General features: G+C 39.7%; 2 long non-coding RNA genes across 2 annotated transcripts in view; one reads left to right on the top strand and one right to left on the bottom strand.

Annotated features, from left to right (window-relative positions):
- LOC141933788 (uncharacterized) overlaps positions 1–23,903 on the bottom strand; it is a 94,524-nt gene that overhangs the window by 39,152 nt on the left and 31,469 nt on the right. The gene's annotated exons all lie outside the window — the stretch shown is intronic.
- Positions 14,884–22,879, top strand: LOC141933792 (uncharacterized). Its single transcript, XR_012626225.1, has 3 exons — positions 14,884–15,230; positions 20,184–20,276; positions 22,828–22,879. It is a non-coding gene; the product is annotated as an uncharacterized LOC141933792 (long non-coding RNA).

The raw sequence follows: 23,903 nt of genomic DNA, 5'->3' as shown, positions 1-23,903 counted from the left end.
ATTGTAAGAATGTCAGTCCAGTACAAAGTCAGTTAACGGAATTAAATGAGAAAATCTTACCTGGTAAAAGCTTCACTTTTCATATGTGGAGTCACCAAACATGAATCATATATGTTATTTGAACAAAGCATAAAAACAAAGCTTACTTTATAGCAGGGGCTAAAACCAGAAATAAAACAGGAGGAAGGGATATTTTTCTTCCCAGTGATACATTTTACTGTCAATTCCACTATAAAGGGAATACATCAGTTCCCGGCATCCAGGAAAAAACCTGACTGAATTAAGCTTGTTTCAGTAAATTAAAAATCCTCTACAGGTCAGTGGTTTGAAGAGCTGGTAGGAGTCTTTACTTGACTTCCAAAGAAAGAGCAGCATCCGTAGGGGTGAAAAGTCAATCCCTTTGGGCTCTGATTTACTGAGAGAAAGGTTATTCCATAACAACCTGTCAACCTTCAGCCAAAACCACCACTGGCACTTTTCCCTCCTGGCCTTCTTTAGAAGATCCCTTCTTCTAGGGCTTGGAGAGAATTTCTAAGACCTCTCACAGGTCCTGCCCCGAGGCATCACTATCCCACACACTGCTAGCTTCTGCTAGTGAGTGACTCTCACTTCTCATAGTTTGGGTGCAAACAAATGAGGCAAGGATTTTGTGAAATTTGACTTGAAAGTCCCAGCAGAATTCCAGTCCCTGTTTCTGTAACCTGCACAAGGCAGCATCCTTATCTAAAACTGAGGTGTCTGAAAGATGTGTCTGGACTCTGCTTCAGAGTACACCCTCATAGTTATTCTGCTCTCATAATTTCACAGGAAGCACCATTGTAGAATTCAAGGGATAAATGAATCACTTTTCCAAAGAAAATGGAAAGTTTTTTCTGTTAAAGGCAATTTTTGACTAAAGAATGATTTTTCACAAAGCAAAATAATTAATCTGATTAATGGTCAGATTTTCCCTTGAAAATAATCTCAGTGTAAAAATCTTTCCGTAGGCTTTGTTCTGGGAACTCGGTGTCTAAACATCCCCCCAAGCTTTCACCATGCCTGGCTGTGAAGCACAGCTCAAAGACCTCACAAACTGCCGTCCTCCTGACGTTGTTGGAGGGGAGTAGCTGCTTTCTAATACGAGTGAGGGATTCACAATCTCTTCATTTGGACTGAGGTGTCCAATTTGAGGCAGCCAGGCTTCTTGTCTCAAATTCTTTGTGCCTCAGATTATCTACCTGTAAAATGGATATAATGTTCTTTGTTCATCTCCGAGGGCTGTCAGGAGGCATACTTAATTTACAGCTGCAAAGTACTTCACAATCCAAGTAAAACGTGCCCGTTCAAATGCAATGCTTTATTACAACACCAGAGTATCTGCTACTGTCATTTATCCCGGTGTCAAACGGGACTAATCCCATTGCAAACGAAGGGATTGAGGATGGGAAAGGCAGCGCAAGAACCACGTACGCGGGCCTCCTGGGGCGCCGGAGGGAAGCTCAGAAAAACAAAACACAAAACCCCCAAAACTGCGATTTTCATCCGCGACATTCCATTCCTCTTCCGAGTGAAGCCCCACGAGGCGGTAACTCGCAGCGCCGGCAGAGCGCGGCGCCGGGGCCCGGCCGGCCGGGAGCGCGCAGCGGCAGCGCGGCCCTACTGCCTCCCCCCCGCGGGGCTCCCGCCGCCTCCCCGCGGGCCAGCGGGCACGCAGGGGCCCGGCACACGCCTGGGAGGGCCACCGGTGTCCGGCGACTTGCCAGCGAGGAAGGAGGGGGAGGAGGGTTAAAACAGGGGCCCGCAGCGGCAGCAGCGGGGCGGGGGGGGACGGAGGGAGCGGGCGCGGAGCGGGCGCGGAGCGGGCAGGGGGGTGCCGGCGGCTGGAGGTTGTCACTGCCAGGGGTCTGGCAGCGGTTACGCCGAACGCTGTGAGCTGTTGACAGTTGAAGATGAGCAGCTTAGGCAGAAGGAGAAATCCTCTGGACTTACAGTAAGTCCTGTGACACTGTATCATTTGACTCAATTAGCTCAAATGACTGGGATATAATTGAACAAACTATAACATGAGTTGTGACTCATGCTGTGCCTCAAACTGCCCATGACAGTGTGGTAAATTAATTCATAGTCTGTTAAGTGAAAGTTAATAGCCAACGGCAATGCTTGGCATATCAGAGGGATATTTCATACAAAGGCAAAGTTAGAGAAGGAAGGTTTCATAAAACTCTTCATCTGTCCACTGATCTCAAAACCAAAAGTGAATGAGGGCTGGCAACAAGAGACCGAAGTGAAGAAATACGGTAGGTCAACAAAAATAACAGAGACAGAAGTTATTTCTGGCATCATATCTGGTAACTGTGTTTGAACGTTGATGATTAACGTATTAGTTATGTGTGTGTGATGCAAGAGGCACAGTAAGTGGTTTGCTTGCATATTCAGCTCTCCAGCCTGTTCACTTTGTCCAGACAAAATCCCCAACATAAAAGGCTTATCTCGCAAATTAGGCAGCACAGTCATCCCAGGATTTTATTTATTTTAAACTGTGGGCCCCAGTGTGACAGACACACCCATTTAAAAAAACTACTGCCCTTTGTAATAGAGTTTTCTAAGTTTTTTCCCCTAATGTGTTTTGAGGGTTTTTGTTTTTTTTTCCAGAAGTGGCAAAAATAATGATGGACTCAATATACTGACAAGACTCACAATAAGGGAGACCCAAAACCGGCTCTGATGGACATTGATTAATGTCATGGTAGGATCCAGGTCTGCTCTTTGGATGCACATTGGTTGTGGTGTAGGGGGAAGTGTGAAGTGAAAGAAGGGTTGGCAAGAAGCTGCAGAGAAAAGGGAGCTAGGAACTCTCTGAAATAGTATCAGGGAAGTGAAAACATGAAGTGGTAAGTAGTAGCAAAAAAAATGGAAGGTGAAAGGGAAAAATAGAAAAACTAAAGGAAGAAAAAATCGGTCATGGGAGATTGTTGCCAGATATAGCTCTGGACCAAACCCTATAAAAGTGCCTGTCTGTATTCATAGTGGGGTGGGTGGCAGGGATGAGATACCTGACATGTTTGTAAAACAGTTGAGGCCCTGCAGGATGTTCTGATTTTTTAAGAGCTTTGCCTTTCTCAGAACTGCTTAATAACTGTAATTTTAAGTAGTCCAGAACACATGATAGTGTGAATCATGGTTCCTGTGGCAAACCTGTGGTAAGAAGTTGTGCCAGCAGTAGTATAACAGCTTATTAGAAGGTGAACATACGCTTTTCAGCCAAACATGGATATAGCAAAGACATTTTGAAGACTTAAAGTCTGTTAATCAAAAGAATATGTTTGTGTTTGAAAAATAAAAACTCCCAATCACAAATTAGTCCACCTACTGCTTCTGGTCACTCCCATTAAACAAAGTTTTTTTCTTCTATAGGGAGACAGAACTAGCAGTACTCAAATGTACCAAAAATATGTTATCTCTTTAATTGCACAAATATTCCATTAAGTTAAAGAAGGTGGCCTACAGCACGGAAATTTGCCATTCAACAGCTCATCAAAGCCTTTGAAACACTTTATAAAGAAACATAATTTCTGACTGAAGATTTCTGCAGATAAATGTAGAGGGTCACATTCCTAGCTGCTATAAAAATGAGGTAAATCCAATTAGATTATTCTAATTTATGATCTCGAGACATTTTTGAGATAGTATCCTAATTGAAGCTTGAGATACTTTTCCATTAAAGGCTTCCCTCCCACGAGACTTACAAAGTAATATACTTTTTGTTTTTCACTTTTTTTTTTTTTTTTTTTACTTAAAAAGTAAACGTAATAGATTCTTAATAGGTAAATCAAAAGTGGTATTTCTCACTCAAGAGCATTTGCCAACCTTAACTCAGCCTTCCTTTCATTTCTCTACAAACGAGTGACCACAGGCAGCCCTTTAGCCTTCCTTCAGCTTGCCTGGCTGTTGTAATCTCTGCCAGTCACCAGCAAGCAATCTTCAAAACAGCAATGCCAGACAGAAGGGTGGTACGGCACATGATGATAAATGCTCTGTTAAGACAGTGGTAGACCAAAACCAGAGGGGAAGTTACTGACAGGCCAGGGGCAAAAAGCTATTATGTTCCTAGCTTTTATTGCCTCCGTTTGTGAGTGTGATATTAGTGGCTTCCCAGAGTCCTGACTGAAGTGGCTTACCCAATGCCAGTTAATAAGTCTGTTGCACAGACTGATCTTCTGGGTACAAACACACATCCTTAATCAAGAAATAAACCTGTTCTTTCCCTTACCCATATTCCCTTTCTCAGACTTTTCACAGAAATGCCACCATATTCAACAGGGTGCTCGACAAATTCATTTTGCCTTTTACACCACTTGCTAGTGGTGGGTGCGTATGTACATACAGGTCTGAGTAGAAGATCCAAGTACCAGGTCTTTCAAGAGAGTCTCCTAATTGAAACTTGAGATGTTGTTCTCTTAAAAGTATCCAAGATCTTTTGAATAAACAGTATTCTTAAGGCTTAAACACTTATTTTTCCTATCTGAAAAACTGCATTGTCTGCCCTGTCAGAAATGTTTTTGTGGCAATTGCTGGACTGCCTTTCCTGACAATATAGAAAAAAAATTGCAACTTTCATGTTTAAATTGCAATTTATCTCTCACCTTAAGGAGTCAAAAGTGTATTCTCTGCCCTACATAGCTCTACAGCAGAGTTTGAACGTGAATTACAGTACAGTTTTCAGCCATATAAGCTAAAGCATAGGCAAGCATTTAAACCTGACTTCCACGTGAGGAAGGTGATTCCATCGTTCAATGAATAGCAATAAGCAATCTGGTAGACTACTTCCAGTTTGACTTATGAATTTTAGCCCCAACCCCTTCTCTGACACCTCAGTTTTTGGACAAGATTGTATCGGAAGGGTTGAAAATGCAGTTGTTGCATTGCTTCTTTGTGAACTGCAGGGCAGTTACTTGTCCATCGTCATGTAAAGTCAACATTTAATGGCTCTTCAAACAGAAGTCTAAAAAGCTGAATTCTTCACACCCTGAATCAACGCTACATGGGTCTTTTTAGCACTAGTGCATTATTCCACTGAGTGATACAAGTCAAATCACAGTGTTATCTAAAATCTCCATTTTCCAACTATAGTATAAAGCAAGCAGTATTCACGGCATGTTTTTCAGTAAAGAATTCTTGGGCAAAAGGTTGTCTTGATATTTTTTAGCCATAACCACAGCATTTAACCTCTGAAGAGGAAGGACTAGCCTTGCTACTGAGATGCCGCAAGGAGTGTTTTTGCTATTATTCCTGTTTAACAGAGTTCTCATGCAATGCTTTTGGTCCCAGAGGATTTTCTTTTTATGCCATTCTGCGTCTCTGGAGGTCTGAGCATCCCCCAGTAATGAACTGAGCAACACGACCCATGAGTTCTATGCCTGCCAGAGTAACGGTAGCACCAAATCATGGTCCATATAGTCTATCCAGAGAAACAGAAGCAGAGCCTGACAGGTCAAAATACATCTGGCTTTACCAAAATTATGTCGTTTGATTCAACTGAAGGCCTGACCTGCCATCAACAGCACAGTGCAGCTTATACTGCTTTGAGAGTGAAGGGAAACAGCAACAACAATTTAAAAATCCTTGTTCCCCTGTGGTCAGAAATGGTATGCTGGAATCGTACTAGTATGCAACCACATTTAAACATAGCTGTGGCTGGCATGGCTTGAATTCTAATATGGACAGTACCTAATTTAGGAAAGATGCAGGAGAAGCTGAATGTAAACGCACATAGGGGAATATAAATGACTGGCACCAGTGTCACTTTCACTTTGTTATTAAAAGCAATCTTGGTACTTTGGAAGCAAACAGGCATCAGAGGAGTGGAACTGGCTGCTGCTGCTTTTAGCACAAGGACAGAGACCCTCTAATTTTAACTCTTCATGAATGTAGCATCTGAGCAAGATACACTGATGGAAGCAGGGAAGGAATCTCACTATCCTCTGAATACAGGCAGCTCCAGCTGAGATGGTATCACGTTCTGGTTTGGAGGCAGTCACTTAGGTTTTACACCACACCAGTTCCTAGACAAAAACCAATTTCTTCCTTATGAGGAATGTTTTTTTCCACTGGGAGCAAAGCTATTAAACGATTGCAGAACACAGTGTAGGTGAGGCTCACTTCTCAGCTGTAAGTTAAAGGTCATTGTCATCTACTAGAGGGCAGGAGACTTCAGCAGCTGTGTGTTTTCACCATCATAGGATCTCACAGCGAAATATTTTTTCTCCCATGGCAAGTTGCCTGAACCATTTGGTCAGTTGTAGCCTCCTTAGCTCTCTGCCTAAAACAAGGAGAGGGAACCAAGGTACTGTGGCTCCACAGAATGGAGGCGATGGTCAGTCCTGTGGCCCAGACACCCTCCTGCCACAGAGGGAGATAGCCCCAAGGCAGGGGAACGCACCGCTGAGCGAACGCATTCACTGCAGAGAGGCTGATCCAGCTGGAATTGATGGATCAACATTAAGCTCAGGTGATTAAAAATGCAAGGTTTATGCCACTGTATCACCTTCAGTTGCTACAGATGTTTTCCAGTGTAGATGAACACCCTATTGCATTCATTTCTATACAAAATAATACCATTTCCTTTTTAAATTAGGACTATATAACTCTTAGCAAAATGTGCTGCTATATGCCTATGTCATTTTTAGCAGGGTGTAACTAAGTGTACAGGTTGGCCTTGTCACTGCTTCTGAAATAAATTAAGGTTTCTTTTGTCAAAGCTTTTAATAGACTTTTGGACTGGAAAAGTGCCGAGATGGTCACAGGATCGCATGACTCAGAGGGCTACTGAGATTTAAAAGTGTTTTAAAAGTTTAAAACAATAAAAATAGCTCTACTGTGTCATTTTTAATAGATATAAATGTGTGTTACACAATTCAGACCCAGAAACTCCTTTCAGTAATGAACAAAAATAATCATCATAGCTGACATTTCTGAAATGTTTGAGCAGTAAGTTCAAGGTCATGTTTGAATGCAAACATATTACACATAGTAATTATCATGAGTTTGTTATATTTACTGGGTGAAGAAATTTAACTCTATCCCAGCCAAAACCAGCACACTGGTACAAAGTATGCATCACGTAAACTAGCGGTCTATTATTGAACAAAATTTAACATCAAGCAATGTGCCATGAATTTTAAAACATTTTTTAATGTCAGACACAGAAATTGTAATGAGAAAAGTATCTTGATTATGAAAGATTTACGAAAGGGGAGAAGAGGGGAATGGGGGAAGGAGAGTAGAGGGAAAGGTTTTAAAAAAAAACCAACATAACAATCTTTTCCAAAAGCTTAGTATTTAGATCCTGTTGCGCAGCTAACAGGATGGGAACCATAGAAGTGATTCAAATCACATTATGCATATTAATATCTTAAATGTCCCAAGGCAGGTGAAACTCTCCCTTGTTCATTTCCAAGCCTGTACATTTTGACCCACTGTCAGACTGAAACTGCACAGCTGAAAGTGCTCTTGGCCTCTCCAGGAGACCTCTGTGAGTAATGCACAGGTCTCATCTCCTGACACAGGATCCCTTTGCTGGAGGCAGTTTCAGTATTAATCAGTCTGTCGTCGCTATGGGCTACAACCTGCTAACAAAAACCTTGGACTTCTCACTGACTCATTCTCATCCGTGCTCTTATTTAACAGGGTTTTAATTTAAGCAACATAATTGCCTCCAAGATTGTTCTTTAAGCAAAAGTTTTTTGGCCAAAGATATTTATTGATCCCATGGTCTTTTTCTACTACTTGTTTCATATTTGCATTGTTCTAAAATTTTGGCTTGGCTTTCTTTTAAAATCCCTGGCAAAACATTACTGATTTCACAGTGGGGACAAATCCTGGAGAATTGTCCAGGAAGACATATTAATATCTGTGCTGAGGACAACAGCCAGACCTGCAGTCAAAGTGAATAGGAGTTGGGTTGAGGGTCACATTTGTTCAAGACATCTCTAGAAGCAACGCAGCCACATGGGCTTCATCGCTTCTTTGTGGTGTGGCCCTACCGCACAAAGCTCTCAAAATTTCACTCAAAAAGAGGAAATCAAGTTAAGTGCTTAACCAAAATGGCATTGCTGTGCTTATTAGAGCTAAGGTAAAGGGGCAAGATTCAGGCCTAGACCACACCAGAAGAATTAGGGATATGATTTAGCTGGCTCTAGAAACCGAGCTCAGCAGGGAAGTGAAAATACAGCAGTGGGATCCAATAGCTCCATGAAGGAATGAGACAAAATTTTAATTCCCAGCAAATAATCTGGAAAGGTGTGATTGAAATGTGAAAGCATTTCACCACTGTTTAGATATTTTGCTTGGGCAGGCACAGGCTGCTAAGAGACATCCTTTAGAAGTCACAGAAAAAGATGCTAACCTCCATATAAAAGGAGAAATAGATTTGCTATCTAAGAGATGTAATTGGTATTTGATGCAATTCATATTTTTGCACCCAGTGAGTGCCCATCTAGCAAAAGGATTTATTTCTGGGTTGTACCATCTTTGTTGTTTCCAAAGCCCTGGGAACGACCATTACAGTCATTGTAATAGTCCTTGCTTTCTTCCTGTGACAGTTTTCATTGGCAGATCTCAACATGCTTTACAAAAGAAGTCAAAATCATTAACCCCATCTTACAAACAGGATAAATAAGGCACAAGGGGAGGGACAGAGCAAGATGTGTCCTGGGGTCTGACAAGGACTCAGTCCCCGGCCAGTGATCAGCTGGGTAGGTTCCTAAACTAGCCCCTCTGCTCATCTGCTTTGGGCCTCTCGTGTGTTTTTTAAAAGGTCTATACACACAAATGTGGGACTGATAGAGAACGGGTCACTAGCTGGTGGAGTCTAGGATGGATCATCTACATTGCTTCACTATTGTCACGTGCAACTATTTTTGTTCCCCACCCAAAATTACTTAGGAGACAAAAATTTTTTAATAACACTAGAAGCACCTGTGTCTATTTAAAGGTATTTCCTTCTGCAAAGCCACTCTTGAGCATAGTGGTATATAGTACATTTTTAAAACAGAGCATTGAAGTCAGTGGTCGTGACCAGAATTTATCTGTAAAGATAGTGCAATACTTGGAGGTGTTGGGGAAAGCCTTTTTAAAGTTGCAGTTCCTGGAGCCACGGGAAAAGAATGGGATCTCTATTTCATTTTTTAAAAAGAAAATTCTAGCCCTAGTTTATGAAATAAAACTGGAAAATGTGAACTTAGGATCTCTGAAAATAGGAATGAATTAAAAGACTCTAATACATGTGCACTTTTGCTTATCTACTTACTTTTTTATGAGACTTCCTGTTTCAGGAAATCTTGCTCATAATTTTTGATGACTCAGGACTAGTGACTGTAAAGATCCAGAGAGGAGTTTTTTGCTCTGGCTTTCATATTTCTAAAACATGCTGGGGACAGATTTCCTGGGGACAACACGATTATGGTGACTGAAAGGGGTTTGGGTTTGAAAGGTGCAGGCCTTTCATTAGCATGTCCAGATTTCTATGTCTAACTCTGGTGACAAACCTACCCAACAGCTCTGAGAGGTAAAGCAAGGGGGCAAGGAGGGAGCTGGGGTACAAGGCAATGCAGTAACGGGTGCATGTCTCCGTTTTGATCAGATTTCTAAGATTTCTGAACATTCACATATTTCTAAGAGACAGAAGGCTTAAATCCAAGCAAGGATACAACTCTTTTGAAAACCAGTAGCTTAACTGTTAATTCTTAAATATAATCACTAGTGGCATGCCTCTGAAAAGCTGTTTCTCTCATCCCTCATGCACAGCAAGAAGCATATCAATACGCTCTTCAGAGGAGATGGATGGATAGCTTAATTCACTTTGCAAATCTATGGAAGCAACATTTTAGCACTTTGGCACAAACTGTCTCTGACATTGAAAATTAGTAAAGAAAAGAAGTGGTGAAAATGTCAGGAGCAGGAGGACTTCATTTTTCTCTTGTTTAAAATGTCATCTGCTATCTGCAATCAATGCAAGGAGACAACTTCCCATACCATAATGATTTACAGTATGTTTATAGGCCCAGATAGAAGTAATCACAGGGCTAGGCGAACGTCTCTTGGTGAATCCTTCAAGTGTCAGAAGTGCTTAGTTCTGCAGTTCTCTCTTCCCAAGAATGCAAGGAGATAGGCACGGAGAGCTATGTGACTTCTGCATCTCCATACACAAACCCATAAAATCTGCAGTCTATCTGGCCTCAGCTATGTATAAACATATCCCATGACCAGATGCCTACAACTTTTTAAAAAATGTTGCCTTTACCACTGAAGAAAAGGCAATAACCATTTTTCACTCTTTTTATATCTAAACAAGTACGTATGAAAGGAAATACACTCATGGTCTTGGTGCTAGATTTAATGTTTTAAACTTTCCATTGTTTGGAATTTCCTGTTTAATGCCTTGAAAATAAAACTTCCATTACAGATTTTTGTCCTTTCCCAGTGAGGACTCATTGTCCAAATCTTTTAAATGGTACTGAGATGATTAAGTCCCAGTTTATTCATTTCCTTTATGTCCACCAGAATTTGGGATGCTGTTGGATACAATATCTCCTCTGCCCCCAGAATTCTTGTTTAATATTCCTTAGCAACAGCACCCTCGATGTTTTGCTGGCTTTTGTAGCCATACAGTTCCACAGACATCACATGCTCTTTTCTATCTGATACTCTATGTGAAGCAGGAGTGTTGAAACTCCTGGTTTATAGATGGCAAATTAAAATAAAAACAGCTCAGCATTTAATACTTCTGAGAATTTTTTTAGTCTGAGGCTCAGAGCACCGAGGTAGAGTAAGGAATGAGTTCCAGCGTTTCACATCTTGGGCCTTTGCCACAGTAACTTATTTGTCCTTCCTGTCAGTGGGTGAATGACGGCTTTTAATAAATAAAATGATTCCTGAATCTTGCAGCCACTCCCTGTCTCATTAGCACGGTGGTTTTCCAGAGGAGTTACTCACGTGGTCCTCATGACTGCTGCTAGCAAACTCTGCCTCCTCCAACGGGGAAAGGCACGGTGTTTGTATAATGTTCAAAATTAGGGCTGGTCAATAATTTTCAGTTGAAGTATTTTTTTAAAAAATAAAGATGTTCTATGTTCGTACAAGTGCTATTTTTTGCAGAAATTGAATTCCAGTTCTTTTAATGAAAAAGTTGAAGAAAATCCTTTTCTTCTTTTACCCTCTGAAAACCTAGAAAACTTTCCAAAACGAAATCAGTTAAAACCTTTAAGTTCAAATATTGCACACTTACAGATATTCTAACCAGTTCTGTCTAGTGAATCCTTTTGTCTCATATGAAAGCAGTTATGAAGCACCCAGAGTGTGCAGGGAGTTGTCCCTTCCCCAGAAGCTGCACTTGCAGTCAGCACATCCGCTCAGGAACCACCCCTCAGTCAACTCCTGCCCAGCAGGTGCCATCTCTTCCATAACACCATTTTTTCCCCTAAAGCCTGGTATATTGTGAGTGTTAGTGAGTGTTACAGGGCATACAGTAGGTTAGAGCACAGGTTTAATTAAAGTAGCTCTATTTTACACACCCAATAGTTCCACTCAAAATAAAACATATGCTTTGGTCCTTGGCACTTCCACAGTGCTCACTCGTCATCTCAGCATTTATCTATTCCCAGCTCTGCTATTTACCTGGGGGGTGACCTTGAACAAGCACCTTCATTTGTTCATGTTTTTGCATCACTTTTTCTGTTTCTGTTTTCAGGAGCTTCAGAGCAAACATTATCCAAGAAAGGGACAATCTGATTTTTGTGTTTAAGAAAACCATCATGGTGAAGCAAAAATGTATATTAATATTATTGGGGGAAAATAATATGAGTAATAAATAGTAAATAACTGGCATGACCTGAGTTATAAATGGTGAGGTCCTGCCCTCTCCTTTTTTTACCACTCCACGCTGCTTTTGAACAGATTCTCAAATATCCTCCTAAAATAAAACATATAAACACAACTCACAAAACTCAGAAAGAAAAAAAGAGTATAAGCTGATGCAGTATAAAAATAAGGGTTAATTCACAACTATAGATAGCATTTCAACTCCGTATGCACATTTCTTAGCATATATTCACTAATAAAATCTAACTCAATGCTTTATGGAAGTAGTGATGTTCCTAGAAATCCTTAGTATAGTGACATTTTGGAAAACAACCCTTTAAGCAAGGGGATCAGTCATTTTCCTTCTGTTACAGTAAAAGCTTCAGGATTTCAAATGGATAAACACTCTGCAATTTGAGCTTGGTGAGTCATACTGAACAAGGCAGATGTGTGCCGAGAATTAGCAGTCTGTAATGCATGGGTTTTCCTAGTCTTGTTCGACTAAATTACTAGAGACAGAGCAGGCAGAAAATGCAAAGACTCAAGCAGCAATGTATTTCTCTTTGTCGCAGAACACAGAAATCACTCTGGTAACGGCCACATGAAGAAGGCTGCAATGAAAGAGAGGAGCTGTTCATTCATGATGGTGCAAACAGGGCACTAAAGCCTCCTACACAGGAACAAGGATGAGGCCCTGGGGCAGCTTAAAATTGGCTGTTAGGTCAGACTCAACACTGAGCCTGCAAATCACTGCATCTGTGAGCCCATATTCAGGTACAGAGTTTCTTTGCAGTCAATGGCTGATATGAAAGAGAATGCAATTAATGGGATTACTCACCTGTGTAAAAGCCATATTCATCTGAAGGAGAGAAATAGAGCTCTGCACACAGCAGAGAAGCATCCTTTTGCCCCATACAATCACTCCTGACTCTTTAGAAACTAGGCTTCACATTTTGCTTTACCTCTTTGTCACCTTCATTTCATCCTTGATCCCGAACTTTCTTCAGCTCCTATTTTTCCTGCATCTATTAATCTGCTTCAGACACTCTGCAACTGTCACCTTTGTTTAAATTCTCATGTATATCACTCTCCTCTCACCTTGACTGCTTCCTTTTTCTACATCCCCAAACTTCAGTGTACAGCATTTGTAAAATAATGCTGCCTGTCTTCTAGGATATTCGGGAAGTTCAGCTCATCCTATTCTCAAATAATTCCACATACCTCTGTATCAATTTCAAATTGCCCATCCCACTGCACATCTATTGCCCAGTTTAACATATTCATCCCCTTATTGTGACCCTTTCCTTCCTCATCTGATACATTTCTTTTTTTTTTTTTTTTTTTTTTTTAAATAGAAAGTCACTATTGTTTAGAAAATTCAGTTCCGTCTGGAATAGATTTTCCATCTATTGCTATCTCATTAAATTTTGGACCCAGATTTGTATCTTCTGTAGTATTTCTTTTGAAGTCAGTGGGCTGTGTCCATTTTCTATTATTTTGGCCCACAGATACCTCTTAAATAGCAGAAGGAAAAACATATTTTACCCTCTTGATTTCTCTTTCTGCAGTTCTGAATTTATTTTGTCTACATTTATTACCTATAATGGCTTACTCTATCAAGTGCTTTATAAAATATATATGTGAAATAGTTGATATAAAATCAAATTGCCCTGTATCACTGCTTCTATAAATCCCTGTGTTATCTTTGGCTACATGATACATCTTAATCATGGAATCACAGCTGAATACTAAATATTTGTACATGTAAGCCCCAAGGAATGCTAAATTTCTTTTTTTCTTTTCAACTAAGCATGCTATTAATTAATGCATAGCAAAATGATTAAAAGCATTTTTCAAATAATGAACAATACAGAGACAGATGAGTTAATTGATTGATTGGTGTATGAGCAGGGTCCTAATGAATTAGCATTTGCATATTAACACAGATCCAATCTCTCTCTCTTAATGAGCTGCTTGCCACATTTTGTCTTCTTTTAAGCAGCAGTAAGCATGATAAAACAAATAAACCCACTGGATTGCTTCCTCTCAAGGGACCAGAAGACAAACTTTAAAAAAGGCCTTTCTGCAGCACTGGTATATATAAACCCTCTGCACATCAATGTAGTAGGTACACAGGGACAATCACACTTTACCTTAAGTTACTTGTGAAAAGAGCCATTCTGAAAATCACGGAAATTTACAACTACTGCATATAAGACGCTTATAACGTAATTTTCCCCACAATGATCTGACATTTGCCACAGCTGGTTTTGCTGCTTGAGAAGATGGAGCGGGATGTCACCGACCAGCTCATTCCATCTGTGGCCTTTCTGCTGCCATCAGCAGCAGGACTGTGCGCGTCTGTCTGATCCAACAGTCCACAAGGAAAGGACCTGAATCGTTTCAGGTAGGTAGATGGCAATTTTTAGTCATGGGGCTCACTGAGGAGGATTTCAAACCTTCCAGCATCTCCAGTACTCAAGGGCTAAGTACAAGAAGCATAGTGAAGACAAAAGCGCTGAATGCATCTCCCACCAGGAGCATGACCACAATAACATGTGACAAATCTGTTCTCCTTTCAAAAGCAAGGTTCAGTCTTTTTTATTCAAGCATAACTAAAAAAAAGAAAAAATCAGGCTGCTTTGGTGGTATACGAACCCTGAGTATTGCTGTCACCAGGTAAATCTGTGCGACTTTGGGTGCAATATCATGCAACATGGTAGCACACAGAGATCTCCTTGACACCATACGTACATACCAGTGTGTTACAGCTGTAACCATGTGTTGTAGCCAAGTTAACTGGCAATCTGAGGAATGTCTGGGACCAAAGTTAATATCACAATATGGAACTGCACTGTGCCATATAAGAAAATATTTGAAGCCAGCTCAGAGATCTGTAATACACCATTGGTTTGAGCCATATAGACATGCCCTTTGAGTTCTTGGCCCAAAGCCTTGATTAGAGTCAACTGGCATAGCTGTGTTACAGTCATTTCCCTATTTACATAGGATGAGGATCTGGTCCATTATGTATTTTGGCCACGGAATACAGCTCTGCCTTCTGCTCAGCTGGCTGGCTGTGAAGACAGCAGTTACTGGGTTTTGAACTTGGCATTTGGGGTCAAGCTGGGTGACACTGCAAAGCCTCCACGCTCGGGCAAGTGTCCAAAGTTTCCGGGAAACCCATGTGACCTCCTGCTACCTGAGATTCCCTTGGATTGTTTCACTTAACTCCGATGGCTACTGGGGTCAACATTTACTGTGGGTGCACGGAAAGACTCGACCAGGTCCTACATCAGCTGGTGCGCTACCAGTGAAGGGGGACAGCAGCACCCGGGTGCTGGATGGAAGACAGCGACGAGTCAGCAGCTCAGATGGGATGTGCTGTCTTCCAGGTGAATTGCCATACAGTGAACTAGCTGCAGATTTTGAATGTCTGTGTTCAGCTGTGAAGAGACTCTGTTGCTGTTTTGATTGAAATGGTTCATAAGATATGAAGGGTATTTTCATCTAGGAGATACAGTTTAAAGCAACTTTTAGAAAATGGGATCATTTATGGATCCTATACTGAATGGTTTTAAGCCCCTATTTAAGCAACAAAGATAATTAATCCCTTTAGGGAGGTTTTTTTACTCACACAGATTGTTTCAAATGAGTTGTCCTAAATTAATTGTAAGTTTATCTGTGTTAGTTTAATACAGAAGGTGGTACCGATCCTTTTCTTCACTGTATGAATGCTTTTTTAGATTACGTCAACTTGTGCTAATCATTTCAGATCTGAAAGAAATGGGAATAAAAATCTAAAAAAAATTCTCTAATTATTATTCTAATAATGTTTATACTATAAATTATAATTACAGGTTGTGCATTCATGATTAATGGAGACCATCATGAATTTTTGGAAATTGGTGCTGAAGTATTTTGTTACTGTAATAGTGTCTGTTAATATCTGTCACTTTTTTCATGGAAAAAATATTCCAGGCATGTGTAGCGCTCTATCTATCACCTGTCTATCTGGGCATGATAAATGCAACAAAAAAAACAAAAGCATTGACATTGATACAGGTTTTCCATTGACTTCTCCCAAACAAGAAATAAACACAGTGCAGGGGCCTGGCCAAGGTTTCTACTCGTAATAACTATTTTGAGCCTTTTTTTTCAAAGTTATTGCAACATAGAAAGAAATATAAACAGACCTGGTCTCACTGAAATGCCACATATATCCAATATAAAAATTAAAAACAAAAGCAGGAAAACTATAGTTTACAAACGTCTTTGCTTTCATTTTCTAATCTGCCTAAGGAGCTGCTCAAACAATTGGGACCTTTAAGACTTTGATAAAATCTTGTTTTCCACAATTCTGCAGCGCTGAAAAAGGTATAAAAACCACAGCCAATATTTCTATACTTTTCCATTCCTCTCTCTCTTTGTGTTTTACTTGCTTTAATATTAAATATTTCTTACTACACAGTCAGCCACCAAAACAAAAAGAGGAAATACTACTCCAGCTTGGTTTGCTAAGGTGTTAAGAAGGCTGATGGATAAGTTCTCACAGTAGGTGATGTATCTGTGATCCCGCCACTTCACAGCCCCTTCTTTCTCCCCAGCCTCCCCCATGCCTGTACTGCAACTGTGCATAATCAGGCCCTTAATGGGGAGAACAGAAACCTTTCTTTTACACTGTCTTATCTCAATATCCTTTGTTCATGCCAAGCAGCAGCTTATGAATGCCAAGCCTCTTTTCTCTATCTCGCAAAGGTTGTGTTTTTCAGTTCCAAGGGGAGAAACCTATCATTCCCAAACAATTGAAGAGATTTGTATCTGAACATAAACAAACAAAAGCTGTCCGTAGGGAACATGGAAAATGTTTTTCTCTAGAGCAGCAGTTCCCGCACATGCCCTCAAGTCCCTAGGGCCCTGCTGTGGCTTCTGCAGCAGCCCACCCTGGAACCAAGTTTAGATGGTGGGAAAGCACATCTTGGGGCCAGAGGGAGTGAGCGCATGGTAGCAAGCGCTACTGCTCTTCCTGGGGCGCCCTCTCTCTGTCCCTGCTAGGAGGTGTCTGGGGCTGGGCCAGATAATGAGGAGAGGGGAAGACAGGCTAGCCCTCCAAGCAGCAGCACTCCCAGGCTGCTGCCCGACCTCCTCAGACTGCTCCAGAGGAGCAGGGCATGACAGGAGGAACAGAGGTCAGCTGGACGGGTACACACATGCAGTTTTGGAGCTGGTGGACAGAGTATCCACGAGCAGAGGGAGACACGTGCAAATTGATGAAAGTTAACTGTCCATCTTCAAAAAGGTAAATGGCAAAGCATTTTTGAAGTCTAGTCCAACAACATCACCCTTACACAGATGTCTGATAATAACCTCTCTCACCCTTAAACCCTTCCTTCAGTCAGCTTTAACTTTTCCTGTCATTATCTTTAACTCACAACCTAATTCTTTGCCTTTCTACTTAGTAAATCTTGTTTCTCATGATGACTTTTCCCTCCTGTCAGCACTTTTTGTTCCACAAAGAGAACCACAAACCTGCCTTGGTCCACCATCCTCAGAATTCGTAGAATATCTCAAGTTGGAAGGGATCCATAAGGGTCATTGAATCCAACTCCCTGCTCCTCCCAGGACAATTGTTTCTATGTCTTTTCCCCACAGAGGTGTAAATGATGCTACTCTCTGTTGTGTGGCCCGCAAGACACAAGACAGGGTGTATGATGTTTTGCTGGTGTGACTCCTCTCCAGTGACAATTACATTTCAGTTGCATTCTGTATATAAAGAAGTTCAGAACAACAAACTACATAGGCATAAATAAGCAAAGTTTAGCTGAATTAAATTTTATATTCACTCTGAGATAGTCCAGGCCAGAAAGTACTAAACACTCAGAAAACCTCTGACAAACAAATTTAATGCAAATGTATGAGTTTATATCTTATCCTCTAATTAGAAATCTAATTACACCTCCAGGCCATTCGGCCACAGTTTGTGCCATTTTTCTTCACTGTGAAGTGTCCAGGACCTTTGCGATAGATAGTGGGCCTGAACCTTTCGAGCAAGAAACTGCTTTTCCAGCATAATCACTGAGAAAAAACCAGGACTGTAAACAACATTGTCATGCAACATCCAAAAGCAGCACTGCAGATAGGAAATATGAAGCATTAAACAAGAGTCAGAAATGGGCGACACAATTGTCATCAATTAGTTCTTGCAGGGAACATTCACAGCTGGTGTAACTGCAGTGATTCATGCAGTGATATGCTGACTGAAAGGATCTGGAAATGTATCCTTCCGGTCTGATAGCCTTTACTTTTGAGGGGATATTTTGCTGTCCTTTTATGTGCCTCATTACAGTCTATGTCATCTGACTTGTATCCTCCATGTCATTGCTTTATCATGCTGTCAGTTCCCAAGACAGAGACTCATGATCTCAAAATGCTCATCAGTTCAAAACTCTGCTTCTTTGGGAGAAGCAAACTAAATTACCAGCAATGAGAACAAACTTCATAAGAGAAGCTGGCCTTTTGTTCCTCTGCTGACGGTTATATTCTGATAAGTAATGTGTCAGGAATAATTAGACAGTTTGGTTTATTTCCCATCAGATTTTTTTCCCTAATAAAATACAATATAATGCAGTCTGTAAGAGACATTTTAGACAGAATTATTTCACCAAGATGCATGAGGCAGAGAGGTCTTTTATAATGCTGAATGCAGCTCTAAATGTAAACATTGTTTACATTTGAATGTGAACGCTCACAGAAGTGAAATATCAGAAAGGTGTGATTTGGCTCCTGTGGCTCTCCTGAGCTTTCCGTGACTGGTGTTTCTCCCTGGGGTAATTTATAAACTAATATTCCCTGTTGTGAGAACACTGGCAGGCTCGAGGAGAGAATAGCTCCAATTTTCACTCTAACATGACTGGCTCACATCCAGAAATTGCAGAAAGAATTTGCCACAAAATGAGATGAAAGGGAAATTCTTACATATAAAGTGTTAATGACACTATGGAAAAAAAAAAAAAAAAAAAAAGGGCACATTTTGAGCAAAGGTATATAAAAACACTACACAGATAAATAAAGGTACATAATATGGACTGGCAAGGTGAATTTTTTCAGTTTACAAGTAATTATAACCTGTAGGTTGTACAAAAAAGTGTAAAGAAAATGATATAAATGAGAAGAACATCTTGCTAAACCACAACACTAAGTGGCCACTGGGACCTGTGCAGATTCCCTTCCTAAATATTGGAAATTTTGATCTAGGTCAAAGGTTTCACAAGCTACATGAATCAACAGAGATGGTAGGCTTGAAGATGTACACTGAACCACTCTGGAACTTCTTAAAATAGAGTAACTGCTGAAACAAGATACAGTAGCGTTGCTGGCTGCCTAGACACCGTTCTATTTTAATAAGTGTCATGGATGCTTTGGGGCATATCAAAAATAAATGGCAGTAAGTAGGTAGGAAGCCAAGCCTCTGTGACTTCCAGCAGAACTGCAATGCAAATAAACTCCAGTGAAGTCTTTCACAACCTCTCCAGGGTTATCTCTACACCATTGTTTCTAGTCAACAATTTATAAACTTGGATTTGCTGATTATCCTTGTCTGGACAATAGACTCCAGCTGCTAATGCTTTATATAATGTCAAACTTTGACAAGTGATTAACAGACTAAACTAACTAATTTCACCTTTACGAAGGTACTGCCGTAAATTTGCTTTAAAAGGTTTAATTTTCTTCTATCGGTTTTACCTCTGTGCAGTTCCACTGACTTCGTGAAGCTGAATAACATTTATTCTGGTATACGTGAGAAAAGCAAATTAGGACCAAGGGATTTAAACTGCAGGCAAAAAGACCTTTCCAAAATCCTGGGAAGGTTGGGTTTCAAAATAAATCCTCATGAATGAAGGGAAAAAAGATAATATATCAGGCATTGCCCCTGTTTTCTGCCCTTACACTTTTGTCCCATTGCCTCACATAAAAAAAAAATAAAAAATTATTTAATGTTTTAAATAACACAAATATATTTAGCCATTTGTGTTCAAGGACTAGACTTGTTTGCCAAATTGCATTTGCAATTAATTAGCATTTTCCTATTATTTTAACTCTATGAAATTATTTTTTTAAAATTCTCAGATTGTCTATATAATGGGCAATCAACAAATAATTTATACATTACACCAAACATTTGAAACTTTTAGTGTATGTATAAGTGTATGTGAAATACAAGGATAATGTATTAAGCATACCAGAGAAAATGTATACTCAAGAGGAACTCTCTAGATAATAGTGAGATGTGGTAAAGACATTCAAAATCCATAGTATGTTCACACTAACATTGATTTGTTTTTATTCAGGAGATAGTGAATTGGTGACACTCTGGAGAAGAGTTAAACACATGGACAGAACTTCTTTGAGAAACATTTTGTTTCCAGCTATGTACATGAAAGGTATTTTATGAGAAGAAAGTTGCTGTAGTCACAGCCTAGCAAAGCAAACTTACTAATTAACTGCAGTCTGCACCACTTGCACTTAGCTACGTGCACTGGCTGACAACACTGCACTCAGTGCTGGTTTGCAAACAAATTTAAATATTCAGTGCACAGCTTCTGGGAAAGAGGCCATCTTTCTTCATCCTGCAGCTTTGGGATGTAACATTTATTAGTGACTTATGCTTATTTCTACTGGCATTGTGATGCCAGGAGAGTTAGCATCATGTTGAATCCTCTAAGTGTGTGTCTGTGTGTGTACATGTGTATATATATATATATAGTAGGAATGGGGAAGGGAAAGAACTACCATGAGGGATGTAGCAGAGGGAGGAATGTGAAGAGATGCCTGTGCAATGTTGGTTGGCAGTATGGCTATTTGGAAAAACAAATTCTCTTTTGTGGCAAACACGGAAGTTTTAAAATCTCTTTACACTCTGTGTCTGAATGAAAATGATTTCTATTAAAAAAGTTCACCAAAAATATATAAAAGCAAAGACTATCCCCACTCTGAGTATCTAATAACCAGCATCAACACCTTTCAATCTTCTCTCTGTCTCCTTCTACCACTTGGCCATTCCTTTTCTGCCAGGCTCAAACCTTGACCTTCTGCTGATCCAACTTCCCTTCCCTGTCCTTTTTTCCTATACTCCAGAACAAATGATGCCTTATTTTTTGTTGGCCCCTCAGCCTGAGGGATAGCTATACCTAATTTGAAAGGGAAATGTTGAAACCTTTTGTCAAACTGTTTGTTGTGAGCTCTTGGAGATGACTGGTGTTAGCTTTACGCTGATACTCTGCTGAGGGTTCATGAACAAAAGGGTCCTTCTTCAGGCAAACGAATATATTTTTTCCCCTATTAAAACACTGCTCTTCAAACAATTTCCTGCTCAACCTGTAAAACACGGAGAATAGCAACTCCAAGTTGATGGGACGCATCAAATACTGAAAGCAAAGAAAGGAAGAATAAACCTAGGTTAGGCAGAGTAAGGCTGAAGTATACACAGTTATTTAGAAATCTGACCTTATTACTGGATTGCCAGGGATTGCCATAGCTTAAATCTCTGGACAATGAACAGAAATAATTTATAGACTCATATCCTCTTTACTAGTTAAGAACAAGTTTCCAGAAATTTTCCATGGCTGACCTAAAGTCATCAATTTGCAGCTTCTACTTCATGATATTCATTGTGATTCCTCTTAAGTGTGCCTTCTCCTGCAAGCTGGTTTATACTAGCCATGACTGAATTCACGTTATTTAATAAAATTTGTGAAGGAGTATTCTGTGATGCTACAATGTACTTGAAGTGATAAATGAAGAGATCCTTACAGCATATAAACTTCAAGATGATACGCTGCGTGTCTATAAATGTTAGGTACCATTATATGCTCTTCTAGGCCATGGAGACAATTTCTGCTCTTTAGTGTCTAATATAATTTAACTCTAATTTCCCCTACAGAAGGGATTAAACTGGAAGCACCTCCTACCTCCACCACTTACACCTCTTAGAAGCATTTGATGCATGAGTTAATTTATTCCGTCTTGTAATTAATCATTTTCCCTCTCATTGTAAAAATGTACAATGTCATTTACATTGCCTGTGTTCATTTTACCATCAACATAGTAAGTGACATTTCCTGTAATTAAGTAGAAATATTACATTAAACAATTAAGATGCACATACAACAGAAGTGAGAAGTGAAACAGAACCAATTTACTATGAACATGCCAGGGCCCACAAAGATGTTAACTTCTGTAATCCACACTTGAAGCTGCACAGCTAGGCAAAGAAATACACATAACTGGCATTGCTGGCAATTTGGGAATTTTAGGTGCCCACCTTGAATCAACTTTAAAAAGCCATGTGATATTGAGGATGAGAGTTTCACCACACTGTTATTTATGGTATCCATGTACTTATAGCACAAAGAGGAGTTTCATGATGCTACTTCTGCTCTGTCACGGTCATTATGCATTTCATCAAGACCATCATCCTTATATATTCTCTTTGGAATGATGATAATAAAGATGAAAGATAGCCAAAAAGTGCAGGAACTACTCTATGAAGATCCTTGATTTGAAAGTTCTATAGAAACTTTAATCTAAAAAAACGAATATTAAAATCAATAAAAAGAGGTGAAAGAACGAAATATATTTGATGATAGGGTCACTAATGCTGAAAAATGCTGCAGTGAAAAGACCTAATCATCAGGGGGGGTTATTCTGATTAATTAAAAAAAATCAAACAACAAACAAAAAAATAAAGATCCGATGTCTCTTTTACATCCTTCTTCCTTTTTTAACAGAGATTGCAGAAATATCTCAAATGCACAGTCTATTGAACTAGTAATATACTATGTAAAGCTACCAAGAGACAATACACTGAATGTCCAATCTATGTCTTTTAAAGGATATTAGACAGATACATAGAAGAACTGGAACTATCATACTAGGTTAGACCTACAGAAGAAAAAACTGTGACTTTATTTAAGCATTAATGCTGTCTTTGAGACTGGTCATCACCAGATAACTGAGAAGATGGCAGAAGACCCTTCTATCAAACAGGTACAATATAATTTGTCCCTTCTGTCAGTTATCATCTGCTTTTGTACAGCAGCACTAGTCTCATTTAGGTTATGTTGAGTCCCACAGCACAAGGTTTAATGGCCATTTCACTAAGTATTATTACACTGCTTGCATACCATTTGTCATAACTCCAGGTACCACTGCTATTCATGGGAATATTCAGTCTCACTAGGAATCTTCATTGGTCTCATCTCCTCTGCGAATGAGTTCTATTATCTAATTACACACTGTAGAAAAAGGTGTTTCCTTATAATGATTTCCAGCTTGCCATTTTATTTTCCTTGTTGTTATACTATGTATCAGAGAGAAGGGACATTCTCATTCTTCCATTTAAATAGCAGTCACTGTTTCACATACTTTTGATTCGTTTATTCTTAGTCCTCTCCTTTCTAAATCAAACCATTTCATCTTTTCAAGCTCTCCTCTTGAAAGTTTTTTCTTGTTTGTGATCACTCTCATTATCTTTCTCTGAACACACTCTAATATATGATATACAAATTCAAGTCTTGATTCTGCAAGATCCTTAACACTGCTTGTGACCCACCAGATACTTAATTTAAAGCATACTAATATTCCCTCTGCTCTCAGTGGGACTTTCTGTGTAATTAAATAAATGTTGCAGACATTGCTGGTTGATGTTGCCAGATACATGTTTGTGCCTACAACCAAAAAAAACCACATGCCATTTTATTAGTCACCCTAGAAGGACAATCTGTGTAGCTATTGATTTCAGCCACATACTTAGATGCTTAAAAATAAGCCCACAGTTGAACCATTGCTTCTTCAGATTAATGCCAATCTACATATGTTTCCTCCCAGAAGATCACATACTTACTACATGAACACACTATGACAACGATCTGCACGGAAACAAAGTGATATTGGGGAAAAAAAAAAAAAAAAACAAAAAAAAACGAAAAAAAGATTTAAAAAGCAAACTGAATTATGAAACGAAATTACAGCTAAACACAATGATAATAAATACTTTTAGCCACAGGCAA

Source organism: Strix aluco, chromosome 1 (genome assembly GCF_031877795.1).
Source record: "Strix aluco isolate bStrAlu1 chromosome 1, bStrAlu1.hap1, whole genome shotgun sequence".
Lineage (NCBI taxonomy): Eukaryota > Metazoa > Chordata > Aves > Strigiformes > Strigidae > Strix > Strix aluco.
Note: the sequence above shows the minus strand (reverse complement) of the source record. Positions and strands in the feature narration are given on the sequence as shown.